Source organism: Neofelis nebulosa, chromosome 13, assembly GCF_028018385.1.
Source record: "Neofelis nebulosa isolate mNeoNeb1 chromosome 13, mNeoNeb1.pri, whole genome shotgun sequence".
Classification (NCBI taxonomy): Eukaryota; Metazoa; Chordata; class Mammalia; order Carnivora; family Felidae; genus Neofelis; species Neofelis nebulosa.
This window is the reverse complement of record NC_080794.1, coordinates 21,999,471-22,009,283: the sequence shown is the minus strand read 5'-3', so window position 1 is coordinate 22,009,283 and position 9,813 is coordinate 21,999,471. Positions and strand designations below refer to the sequence as shown.

At 73.6% G+C, this 9,813-nt stretch overlaps 8 non-coding genes across 8 annotated transcripts; all 8 read right to left on the bottom strand.

Annotated features, from left to right (window-relative positions):
* Positions 1-680: 680 nt before the first annotated feature.
* LOC131494145 (5S ribosomal RNA) lies at positions 681-799 on the bottom strand. Its single transcript, XR_009253211.1, has one exon. It is a non-coding gene; the product is annotated as a 5S ribosomal RNA (ribosomal RNA).
* Positions 800-1,934: 1,135 nt separating this feature from the next.
* Positions 1,935-2,053, bottom strand: LOC131494143 (5S ribosomal RNA). Its single transcript, XR_009253209.1, has one exon. It is a non-coding gene; the product is annotated as a 5S ribosomal RNA (ribosomal RNA).
* Positions 2,054-3,190: 1,137 nt separating this feature from the next.
* Positions 3,191-3,309, bottom strand: LOC131494142 (5S ribosomal RNA). Its single transcript, XR_009253208.1, has one exon. It is a non-coding gene; the product is annotated as a 5S ribosomal RNA (ribosomal RNA).
* A 1,135-nt stretch (positions 3,310-4,444) lies between these two features.
* On the bottom strand, positions 4,445-4,563 carry LOC131494141 (5S ribosomal RNA). The gene has a single exon (XR_009253207.1). It is a non-coding gene; the product is annotated as a 5S ribosomal RNA (ribosomal RNA).
* A 1,127-nt stretch (positions 4,564-5,690) lies between these two features.
* Positions 5,691-5,809, bottom strand: LOC131494140 (5S ribosomal RNA). Its single transcript, XR_009253206.1, has one exon. It is a non-coding gene; the product is annotated as a 5S ribosomal RNA (ribosomal RNA).
* Positions 5,810-6,943: 1,134 nt separating this feature from the next.
* Positions 6,944-7,063, bottom strand: LOC131494166 (5S ribosomal RNA). The gene has a single exon (XR_009253231.1). It is a non-coding gene; the product is annotated as a 5S ribosomal RNA (ribosomal RNA).
* A 1,129-nt stretch (positions 7,064-8,192) lies between these two features.
* LOC131494173 (5S ribosomal RNA) lies at positions 8,193-8,313 on the bottom strand. Its single transcript, XR_009253238.1, has one exon. It is a non-coding gene; the product is annotated as a 5S ribosomal RNA (ribosomal RNA).
* Positions 8,314-9,447: 1,134 nt separating this feature from the next.
* Positions 9,448-9,566, bottom strand: LOC131494139 (5S ribosomal RNA). The gene has a single exon (XR_009253205.1). It is a non-coding gene; the product is annotated as a 5S ribosomal RNA (ribosomal RNA).
* Positions 9,567-9,813: the final 247 nt, after the last annotated feature.

Sequence of the window (9,813 nt, the reverse complement as noted above, 5' to 3'; positions counted from 1 at the left end):
GGTGCATACCCACCCCGGAGGCGCCAGCGCCCCCAGTGAACATCAACAGCCCGAGCCCGCTGCCCTAGCGGGGCCTCGCGAAATGCCAGGGACCCTGCCTGGGGATGAGGGCTCGAGGGAGGGGAGAGGTCCAGGACCCAGGGAGCCCAGGCGTGTGGCGGAGTGGGAGTCTGGGGTCTCGCGGCCCCGCCCGCCCGCTCCTGGTTCTCGCATCCACCCACCCAGCCCCCACCCTCCAGTCCCCGGGCGCCAGCCTCCGGTCCCGCCCTCACCGCACACCCCCCCACCCGTCCGTGCGGGTGCGGGTGCCGGTGTGGGTGGTGTCTCAGGAAAGGTGCAAAGCTGGGACGTGGCTTCCAGCCGGTGCAGTGGGATCTGGCCGGGTGCGGGGAGCGGGGAGCGGGGAGCGTGCCCCTCGTGAAGTGCCGGGTGGGGGGGGAGGGGGGGGGTTGTGTGCGGGCTTGGGGTGCGTGGCGGGGCGGGGCGGGGCGGGGCCGGGCCAGGCCAGGCCAGGCTGCTTTGCTGGCCCGGGAGGGGCAGAGGGATCCGTGGCTGGGATGTGTTTGGCCCCAGCAGCCGCGCTCCCTGGGGAGAGAGGGACCCAGGGAGGGAGGGGGGAGGGGCGGCGGGCGCCAAAGGAGAGGTCAAGGAGGCCAAAGGCCAAAGGCCAAAAGCGAAAAAGCCTACAGCACCCGGTATTCCCAGGCGGTCTCCCATCCAAGTACTAACCAGGCCCGACCCTGCTTAGCTTCCGAGATCAGACGAGATCGGGCGCGTTCAGGGTGGTATGGCCGTAGACGCGGGCGGCTGGCGCTGGGCGCCTCAAGAGCCTGCTCCACGCGTCCCCAGCCCAGCGGGTGCGGCGCTTCACCCGTGCACGCGCCTGCCTGCCTGCCTGCCTGCCTGCCTGCCGCCGCCCTCCGCCGCGGGCCCCGGGCGGGTGGCGGAGGCCGCGCAAGAGGACCCTGGCAAGGCGCTGAGGCGCAAGCCCCGGCGTTCTCCGATCCCGGGACTCTTGCAGGCCGCTCCCGGCTTGGCCCCACGCCCGCCTCCGCTTCCATCCGGCACCGCACCGGACCGCACGTCACCGCACCAGGTCGGGCTACTCACTGGCAAGAGGGTGGAAGCGAGCGTGGGGCATCCGGCCGGCCGTGCCTTCCGGGGCCCGCCCCCGCCGGGGTGTCGGCGCCTCCTCCCCAGCCCCAGGGCGAGCGCAGCCAGCCACCCGGCCTTCTCCTCCCGTCTGCCCCACCTGGTGCATACCCACCCCGGAGGCGCCAGCGCCCCCAGTGAACATCAACAGCCCGAGCCCGCTGCCCTAGCGGGGCCTCGCGAAATGCCAGGGACCCTGCCTGGGGATGAGGGCTCGAGGGAGGGGAGAGGTCCAGGACCCAGGGAGCCCAGGCGTGTGGCGGAGTGGGAGTCTGGGGTCTCGCGGCCCCGCCCGCCCGCTCCTGGTTCTCGCATCCACCCACCCAGCCCCCACCCTCCAGTCCCCGGGCGCCAGCCTCCGGTCCCGCCCTCACCGCACACCCCCCCACCCGTCCGTGCGGGTGCGGGTGCCGGTGTGGGTGGTGTCTCAGGAAAGGTGCAAAGCTGGGACGTGGCTTCCAGCCGGTGCAGTGGGATCTGGCCGGGTGCGGGGAGCGGGGAGCGGGGAGCGTGCCCCTCGTGAAGTGCCGGGTGGGGGGGGAGGGGGGGGGTTGTGTGCGGGCTTGGGGTGCGTGGCGGGGCGGGGCGGGGCGGGGCCGGGCCAGGCCAGGCCAGGCTGCTTTGCTGGCCCGGGAGGGGCAGAGGGATCCGTGGCTGGGATGTGTTTGGCCCCAGCAGCCGCGCTCCCTGGGGAGAGAGGGACCCAGGGAGGGAGGGGGGAGGGGCGGCGGGCGCCAAAGGAGAGGTCAAGGAGGCCAAAGGCCAAAGGCCAAAAGCGAAAAAGCCTACAGCACCCGGTATTCCCAGGCGGTCTCCCATCCAAGTACTAACCAGGCCCGACCCTGCTTAGCTTCCGAGATCAGACGAGATCGGGCGCGTTCAGGGTGGTATGGCCGTAGACGCGGGCGGCTGGCGCTGGGCGCCTCAAGAGCCTGCTCCACGCGTCCCCAGCCCAGCGGGTGCGGCGCTTCACCCGTGCACGCCTGCCTGCCTGCCTGCCTGCCTGCCTGCCTGCCGCCGCCCTCCGCCGCGGGCCCCGGGCGGGTGGCGGAGGCCGCGCAAGAGGACCCTGGCAAGGCGCTGAGGCGCAAGCCCCGGCGTTCTCCGATCCCGGGACTCTTGCAGGCCGCTCCCGGCTTGGCCCCACGCCCGCCTCCGCTTCCATCCGGCACCGCACCGGACCGCACGTCACCGCACCAGGTCGGGCTACTCACTGGCAAGAGGGTGGAAGCGAGCGTGGGGCATCCGGCCGGCCGTGCCTTCCGGGGCCCGCCCCCGCCGGGGTGTCGGCGCCTCCTCCCCAGCCCCAGGGCGAGCGCAGCCAGCCACCCGGCCTTCTCCTCCCGTCTGCCCCACCTGGTGCATACCCACCCCGGAGGCGCCAGCGCCCCCAGTGAACATCAACAGCCCGAGCCCGCTGCCCTAGCGGGGCCTCGCGAAATGCCAGGGACCCTGCCTGGGGATGAGGGCTCGAGGGAGGGGAGAGGTCCAGGACCCAGGGAGCCCAGGCGTGTGGCGGAGTGGGAGTCTGGGGTCTCGCGGCCCCGCCCGCCCGCTCCTGGTTCTCGCATCCACCCACCCAGCCCCCACCCTCCAGTCCCCGGGCGCCAGCCTCCGGTCCCGCCCTCACCGCACACCCCCCCACCCGTCCGTGCGGGTGCGGGTGCCGGTGTGGGTGGTGTCTCAGGAAAGGTGCAAAGCTGGGACGTGGCTTCCAGCCGGTGCAGTGGGATCTGGCCGGGTGCGGGGAGCGGGGAGCGGGGAGCGTGCCCCTCGTGAAGTGCCGGGTGGGGGGGGAGGGGGGGGGTTGTGTGCGGGCTTGGGGTGCGTGGCGGGGCGGGGCGGGGCGGGGCCGGGCCAGGCCAGGCCAGGCTGCTTTGCTGGCCCGGGAGGGGCAGAGGGATCCGTGGCTGGGATGTGTTTGGCCCCAGCAGCCGCGCTCCCTGGGGAGAGAGGGACCCAGGGAGGGAGGGGGGAGGGGCGGCGGGCGCCAAAGGAGAGGTCAAGGAGGCCAAAGGCCAAAGGCCAAAAGCGAAAAAGCCTACAGCACCCGGTATTCCCAGGCGGTCTCCCATCCAAGTACTAACCAGGCCCGACCCTGCTTAGCTTCCGAGATCAGACGAGATCGGGCGCGTTCAGGGTGGTATGGCCGTAGACGCGGGCGGCTGGCGCTGGGCGCCTCAAGAGCCTGCTCCACGCGTCCCCAGCCCAGCGGGTGCGGCGCTTCACCCGTGCACGCGCCTGCCTGCCTGCCTGCCTGCCTGCCTGCCGCCGCCCTCCGCCGCGGGCCCCGGGCGGGTGGCGGAGGCCGCGCAAGAGGACCCTGGCAAGGCGCTGAGGCGCAAGCCCCGGCGTTCTCCGATCCCGGGACTCTTGCAGGCCGCTCCCGGCTTGGCCCCACGCCCGCCTCCGCTTCCATCCGGCACCGCACCGGACCGCACGTCACCGCACCAGGTCGGGCTACTCACTGGCAAGAGGGTGGAAGCGAGCGTGGGGCATCCGGCCGGCCGTGCCTTCCGGGGCCCGCCCCCGCCGGGGTGTCGGCGCCTCCTCCCCAGCCCCAGGGCGAGCGCAGCCAGCCACCCGGCCTTCTCCTCCCGTCTGCCCCACCTGGTGCATACCCACCCCGGAGGCGCCAGCGCCCCCAGTGAACATCAACAGCCCGAGCCCGCTGCCCTAGCGGGGCCTCGCGAAATGCCAGGGACCCTGCCTGGGGATGAGGGCTCGAGGAGGGGAGAGGTCCAGGACCCAGGGAGCCCAGGCGTGTGGCGGAGTGGGAGTGGATCTGGGGTCTCGCGGCCCCGCCCGCCCGCTCCTGGTTCTCGCATCCACCCACCCAGCCCCCACCCTCCAGTCCCCGGGCGCCAGCCTCCGGTCCCGCCCTCACCGCACACCCCCCCACCCCTCCGTGCGGGTGCGGGTGCCGGTGTGGGTGGTGTCTCAGGAAAGGTGCAAAGCTGGGACGTGGCTTCCAGCCGGTGCAGTGGGATCTGGCCGGGTGCGGGGAGCGGGAGCGGGGAGCGTGCCCCTCGTGAAGTGCCGGGTGGGGGGGGGGGGGGGGGTTGTGTGCGGGCTTGGGGTGCGTGGCGGGGCGGGGCGGGCGGGGCCGGGCCAGGCCAGGCCAGGCTGCTTTGCTGGCCCGGGAGGGGCAGAGGGATCCGTGGCTGGGATGTGTTTGGCCCCAGCAGCCGCGCTCCCTGGGGAGAGAGGGACCCAGGGAGGGAGGGGGGAGGGGCGGCGGGCGCCAAAGGAGAGGTCAAGGAGGCCAAAGGCCAAAGGCCAAAAGCGAAAAAGCCTACAGCACCCGGTATTCCCAGGCGGTCTCCCATCCAAGTACTAACCAGGCCCGACCCTGCTTAGCTTCCGAGATCAGACGAGATCGGGCGCGTTCAGGGTGGTATGGCCGTAGACGCGGGCGGCTGGCGCTGGGCGCCTCAAGAGCCTGCTCCACGCGTCCCCAGCCCAGCGGGTGCGGCGCTTCACCCGTGCACGCGCCTGCCTGCCTGCCTGCCTGCCGCCGCCCTCCGCCGCGGGCCCCGGGCGGGTGGCGGAGGCCGCGCAAGAGGACCCTGGCAAGGCGCTGAGGCGCAAGCCCCGGCGTTCTCCGATCCCGGGACTCTTGCAGGCCGCTCCCGGCTTGGCCCCACGCCCGCCTCCGCTTCCATCCGGCACCGCACCGGACCGCACGTCACCGCACCAGGTCGGGCTACTCACTGGCAAGAGGGTGGAAGCGAGCGTGGGGCATCCGGCCGGCCGTGCCTTCCGGGGCCCGCCCCCGCCGGGGTGTCGGCGCCTCCTCCCCAGCCCCAGGGCGAGCGCAGCCAGCCACCCGGCCTTCTCCTCCCGTCTGCCCCACCTGGTGCATACCCACCCCGGAGGCGCCAGCGCCCCCAGTGAACATCAACAGCCCGAGCCCGCTGCCCTAGCGGGGCCTCGCGAAATGCCAGGGACCCTGCCTGGGGATGAGGGCTCGAGGGAGGGGAGAGGTCCAGGACCCAGGGAGCCCAGGCGTGTGGCGGAGTGGGAGTCTGGGGTCTCGCGGCCCCGCCCGCCCGCTCCTGGTTCTCGCATCCACCCACCCAGCCCCCACCCTCCAGTCCCCGGGCGCCAGCCTCCGGTCCCGCCCTCACCGCACACCCCCCCCACCCGTCCGTGCGGGTGCGGGTGCCGGTGTGGGTGGTGTCTCAGGAAAGGTGCAAAGCTGGGACGTGGCTTCCAGCCGGTGCAGTGGGATCTGGCCGGGTGCGGGGAGCGGGGAGCGGGGAGCGTGCCCCTCGTGAAGTGCCGGGTGGGGGGGGAGGGGGGGGGTTGTGTGCGGGCTTGGGGTGCGTGGCGGGGCGGGGCGGGGCGGGGCCGGGCCAGGCCAGGCCAGGCTGCTTTGCTGGCCCGGGAGGGGCAGAGGGATCCGTGGCTGGGATGTGTTTGGCCCCAGCAGCCGCGCTCCCTGGGGAGAGAGGGACCCAGGGAGGAGGGGGGAGGGGCGGCGGGCGCCAAAGGAGAGGTCAAGGAGGCCAAAGGCCAAAGGCCAAAAGCGAAAAAGCCTACAGCACCCGGTATTCCCAGGCGGTCTCCCATCCAAGTACTAACCAGGCCCGACCCTGCTTAGCTTCCGAGATCAGACGAGATCGGGCGCGTTCAGGGTGGTATGGCCGTAGACGCGGGCGGCTGGCGCTGGGCGCCTCAAGAGCCTGCTCCACGCGTCCCCAGCCCAGCGGGTGCGGCGCTTCACCCGTGCACGCGCCTGCCTGCCTGCCTGCCTGCCTGCCTGCCGCCGCCCTCCGCCGCGGGCCCCGGGCGGGTGGCGGAGGCCGCGCAAGAGGACCCTGGCAAGGCGCTGAGGCGCAAGCCCCGGCGTTCTCCGATCCCGGGACTCTTGCAGGCCGCTCCCGGCTTGGCCCCACGCCCGCCTCCGCTTCCATCCGGCACCGCACCGGACCGCACGTCACCGCACCAGGTCGGGCTACTCACTGGCAAGAGGGTGGAAGCGAGCGTGGGGCATCCGGCCGGCCGTGCCTTCCGGGGCCCGCCCCCGCCGGGGTGTCGGCGCCTCCTCCCCAGCCCCAGGGCGAGCGCAGCCAGCCACCCGGCCTTCTCCTCCCGTCTGCCCCACCTGGTGCATACCCACCCCGGAGGCGCCAGCGCCCCCAGTGAACATCAACAGCCCGAGCCCGCTGCCCTAGCGGGGCCTCGCGAAATGCCAGGGACCCTGCCTGGGGATGAGGGCTCGAGGGAGGGGAGAGGTCCAGGACCCAGGGAGCCCAGGCGTGTGGCGGAGTGGGAGTCTGGGGTCTCGCGGCCCCGCCCGCCCGCTCCTGGTTCTCGCATCCACCCACCCAGCCCCCACCCTCCAGTCCCCGGGCGCCAGCCTCCGGTCCCGCCCTCACCGCACACCCCCCCACCCGTCCGTGCGGGGTGCGGGTGCCGGTGTGGGTGGTGTCTCAGGAAAGGTGCAAAGCTGGGACGTGGCTTCCAGCCGGTGCAGTGGGATCTGGCCGGGTGCGGGGAGCGGGGAGCGGGGAGCGTGCCCCTCGTGAAGTGCCGGGTGGGGGGGGAGGGGGGGGGTTGTGTGCGGGCTTGGGGTGCGTGGCGGGGCGGGCGGGGCGGGGCCGGGCCAGGCCAGGCCAGGCTGCTTTGCTGGCCCGGGAGGGGCAGAGGGATCCGTGGCTGGGATGTGTTTGGCCCCAGCAGCCGCGCTCCCTGGGGAGAGAGGGACCCAGGGAGGGAGGGGGGAGGGGCGGCGGGCGCCAAGGAGAGGTCAAGGAGGCCAAAGGCCAAAGGCCAAAAGCGAAAAAGCCTACAGCACCCGGTATTCCCAGGCGGTCTCCCATCCAAGTACTAACCAGGCCCGACCCTGCTTAGCTTCCGAGATCAGACGAGATCGGGGCGCGTTCAGGGTGGTATGGCCGTAGACGCGGGCGGCTGGCGCTGGGCGCCTCAAGAGCCTGCTCCACGCGTCCCCAGCCCAGCGGGTGCGGCGCTTCACCCGTGCACGCGCCTGCCTGCCTGCCTGCCTGCCTGCCGCCGCCCTCCGCCGCGGGCCCCGGGCGGGTGGCGGAGGCCGCGCAAGAGGACCCTGGCAAGGCGCTGAGGCGCAAGCCCCGGCGTTCTCCGATCCCGGGACTCTTGCAGGCCGCTCCCGGCTTGGCCCCACGCCCGCCTCCGCTTCCATCCGGCACCGCACCGGACCGCACGTCACCGCACCAGGTCGGGCTACTCACTGGCAAGAGGGTGGAAGCGAGCGTGGGGCATCCGGCCGGCCGTGCCTTCCGGGGCCCGCCCCCGCCGGGGTGTCGGCGCCTCCTCCCCAGCCCCAGGGCGAGCGCAGCCAGCCACCCGGCCTTCTCCTCCCGTCTGCCCCACCTGGTGCATACCCACCCCGGAGGCGCCAGCGCCCCCAGTGAACATCAACAGCCCGAGCCGCTGCCCTAGCGGGGCCTCGCGAAATGCCAGGGACCCTGCCTGGGGATGAGGGCTCGAGGGAGGGGAGAGGTCCAGGACCCAGGGAGCCCAGGCGTGTGGCGGAGTGGGAGTCTGGGGTCTCGCGGCCCCGCCCGCCCGCTCCTGGTTCTCGCATCCACCCACCCAGCCCCCACCCTCCAGTCCCCGGGCGCCAGCCTCCGGTCCCGCCCTCACCGCACACCCCCCCACCCCTCCGTGCGGGTGCGGGTGCCGGTGTGGGTGGTGTCTCAGGAAAGGTGCAAAGCTGGGACGTGGCTTCCAGCCGGTGCAGTGGGATCTGGCCGGGTGCGGGGAGCGGGGAGCGGGGAGCGTGCCCCTCGTGAAGTGCCGGGTGGGGGGGGAGGGGGGGGTTGTGTGCGGGCTTGGGGTGCGTGGCGGGGCGGGGCGGGGCGAGGGGCGGGCCAGGCCAGGCCAGGCTGCTTTGCTGGCCCGGGAGGGGCAGAGGGATCCGTGGCTGGGATGTGTTTGGCCCCAGCAGCCGCGCTCCCTGGGGAGAGAGGGACCCAGGGAGGGAGGGGGGAGGGCGGCGGGCGCCAAAGGAGAGGTCAAGGAGGCCAAAGGCCAAAGGCCAAAAGCGAAAAAGCCTACAGCACCCGGTATTCCCAGGCGGTCTCCCATCCAAGTACTAACCAGAGGCCCGACCCTGCTTAGCTTCCGAGATCAGACGAGATCGGGCGCGTTCAGGGTGGTATGGCCGTAGACGCGGGCGGCTGGCGCTGGGCGCCTCAAGAGCCTGCTCCACGCGTCCCCAGCCCAGCGGGTGCGGCGCTTCACCCGTGCACGCGCCTGCCTGCCTGCCTGCCTGCCTGCCTGCCGCCGCCCTCCGCCGCGGGCCCCGGGCGGGTGGCGGAGGCCGCGCAAGAGGACCCTGGCAAGGCGCTGAGGCGCAAGCCCCGGCGTTCTCCGATCCCGGGACTCTTGCAGGCCGCTCCCGGCTTGGCCCCACGCCCGCCTCCGCTTCCATCCGGCACCGCACCGGACCGCACGTCACCGCACCAGGTCGGGCTACTCACTGGCAAGAGGGTGGAAGCGAGCGTGGGGCATCCGGCCGGCCGTGCCTTCCGGGGCCCGCCCCCGCCGGGGTGTCGGCGCCTCCTCCCCAGCCCCAGGGCGAGCGCAGCCAGCCACCCGGCCTTCTCCTCCCGTCTGCCCCACCTGGTGCATACCCACCCCGGAGGCGCCAGCGCCCCCAGTGAACATCAACAGCCCGAGCCCGCTGCCCTAGCGGGGCCTCGCGAAATGCCAGGGACCCTGCCTGGGGATGAGGGCTCGAGGGAGGGGAGAGGTCCAGGACCCAGGGAGCCCAGGCGTGTGGCGGAGTGGGAGTCTGGGGTCTCGCGGCCCCGCCCGCCCGCTCCTGGTTCTCGCATCCACCCACCCAGCCCCCACCCTCCAGTCCCCGGGCGCCAGCCTCCGGTCCCGCCCTCACCGCACACCCCCCCACCCGTCCGTGCGGGTGCGGGTGCCGGTGTGGGTGGTGTCTCAGGAAAGGTGCAAAGCTGGGACGTGGCTTCCAGCCGGTGCAGTGGGATCTGGCCGGGTGCGGGGAGCGGGGAGCGGGGAGCGTGCCCCTCGTGAAGTGCCGGGTGGGGGGGGGGGGGGGGGTTGTGTGCGGGCTTGGGGTGCGTGGCGGGGCGGGGCGGGGCGGGGCCGGGCCAGGCCAGGCCAGGCTGCTTTGCTGGCCCGGGAGGGGCAGAGGGATCCGTGGCTGGGATGTGTTTGGCCCCAGCAGCCGCGCTCCCTGGGGAGAGAGGGACCCAGGGAGGGAGGGGGGAGGGGCGGCGGGCGCCAAAGGAGAGGTCAAGGAGGCCAAAGGCCAAAGGCCAAAAGCGAAAAAGCCTACAGCACCCGGTATTCCCAGGCGGTCTCCCATCCAAGTACTAACCAGGCCCGACCCTGCTTAGCTTCCGAGATCAGACGAGATCGGGCGCGTTCAGGGTGGTATGGCCGTAGACGCGGGCGGCTGGCGCTGGGCGCCTCAAGAGCCTGCTCCACGCGTCCCCAGCCCAGCGGGTGCGGCGCTTCACCCGTGCACGCGCCTGCCTGCCTGCCTGCCTGCCTGCCTGCCTGCCGCCGCCCTCCGCCGCGGGCCCCGGGCGGGTGGCGGAGGCCGCGCAAGAGGACCCTGGCAAGGCGCTGAGGCGCAAGCCCCGGCGTTCTCCGATCCCGGGACTCTTGCAGGCCGCTCCCGGCTTGGCCCCA